General features: G+C 36.5%; 1 protein-coding gene across 1 annotated transcript in view; it reads left to right on the top strand.

The window, feature by feature from the left end:
• The window catches only part of cdh7 (cadherin 7, type 2), a 211,040-nt gene that overhangs the window by 29,522 nt on the left and 179,480 nt on the right, over positions 1-2,038 (top strand). The window lies entirely within an intron of this gene.

Below are 2,038 nucleotides of genomic sequence, written 5' to 3'. Positions count from 1 at the left end.
TTGACCATCGTTATGCGTGCATAACGATGGTCAAGTGATGGGCAGAATCAAACAGATGAAAACTGCAATATGCTTTTTGCAAGAGACACATTTGACTGGAAAAGATGTGAATAAAATTAGATCTAGGTGGCCTGGCCAGGTATTCTCCTCTAGTTTTACAACTCATGCCAGGGGAGTCATAATACTGATTCACAAATCAATTCCATTTGAACTAAAAAATAAATACTTCGACCCATCAGGGAGATTTATCATTCTTAGTGGGACTATAGTCTCTACAATGGTCAACTTTGTGTGTCTATATGCCCCTAATGGTGATGATCCTGCTTTTTACCAAAATTTGTTTTTAACCATGGCAGCTTATAACGGTCCATTTATAATTGGTGGAGATTTCAATTGTGTTTTAAATCCTGCAGTAGACCGTTCAAACAGTTCTGTCTTGTCCCACCAACAAGCTAGGAAAACTATCAAGAAATATATGAAAGATCTGAATTTAGTGGAGGTTTGGAGACAACTTTTTCCAAATAAAACAGAGTACTCTTGCTTTTCAAGCACCTTTAAAACTTACTCACGAATAGACTTTTTTCTGGTCTCTTCTAGTCTATTATCTACTGTTCAAAAATGTTGGTATGAAGCTATTCTTCTCTCTGATCACGCTCCAGTTATTCTATCTATAAAATTACCAAATTATTGTCGGTCTTCAATCCCATTTCGATTTCAAGCTAAATGGTTTAGGTCTGAAGGGTTTGAAGAATTTCTTGAAGGGAAAATAACTGAGTATTTTAATTTTAATACAAACCAAACCAGTGCATCAATAAAATGGGAAGCATTTAAAGCTTATATAAGCGGGGAAATAATGAGCTATACTAGGCATAAATCAAGAATACATCTAAATAAACTAAAAAACATTGAAAAACAAATCAAAGAATTGCAGGAACAGATGTATTATTGCGATGATACTGACAAATATAGGAGACTTCTTTTATTAAAATCAGAATATAACGAGCTCACTACCAGCAAAATAGCAACAAATCTATTGTGGTTAAAACAATCATATTACGATCAGGGTGAGAAGGCAGGAAAACTCCTAGCTTGGAGGCTCAAAAAGTTACAGACAAATCGGGCCATAAATTTAATCAAATTAAATAATGGTGAGAATCTGGTGGATCCAGTAAGTATAAATGAGGCATTTGCAAAATATTATGAAAATTTATATACATCACAATATCCAGATAATACAAATAAACAAAAGCATTTTCTAGACCAACTTCAATTTCCAACCCTGTCAGAAGAGAGAAGGAAAGATTTGGATGAAAAATTAAGTGTTGAAGAACTCAAAGTGGCTCTAAGCCACATGAATTCTGGTAAAGCTCCCGGCCCCGATGGCCTACCAATTGAACTTTACAAGAAATTTCCAGATAAATTACTGCCCCCTCTACTCGAAGCGTTCAATGAATCTTATGAAAAAGGCATCCTACCCCCATCCTTACGATTGGCAACTATTTCTCTTTTGTTGAAGCCAGGTAAACCCCCAACAGAAATGGACTCGTATAGACCCATTTCTTTAATGTCCTGTGACACAAAAATTTTGTGCAAAGCTTTGGCTCGAAGGATTGAAACACACATCCCCAATTTAATCTCAAATGACCAAAATGGATTTGTAATTGGACGTCAAGCCTTTCATAATACCCGCCGATTACTTAATATATTGTATGAAAAACAGTTTGCTATGGACCATGCCTTTTTGTCATTAGATGCTGAAAAAGCTTTTGACAGGATTGAATGGAGTTACCTCTTCGATATCCTTAAGAGATTCGGCCTAGGAGGAAAATATTTAAAATGGATTCAGTTACTGTACACTGAGCCAGTGGCTAAAGTTGCCACAAACAATCAATTGTCAAGATGTATAAACCTCTGTAGATCGACACGACAGGGATGCCCATTGTCCCCTCTTCTTTTCTTGTTTGCAATTGAACCGCTTGCCATGGCAATACGTAAATCCCCCGAGATCACTGGCATTCAAATTGGGGATGTAGAGCAC

Source organism: Cyprinodon variegatus, unplaced genomic scaffold (assembly GCF_000732505.1).
Source record: "Cyprinodon variegatus isolate N-32 unplaced genomic scaffold, C_variegatus-1.0 Scaffold125, whole genome shotgun sequence".
NCBI classification, from domain to species: Eukaryota; Metazoa; Chordata; class Actinopteri; order Cyprinodontiformes; family Cyprinodontidae; genus Cyprinodon; species Cyprinodon variegatus.
This window is presented reverse-complemented; position numbering and strand designations above follow the sequence as displayed.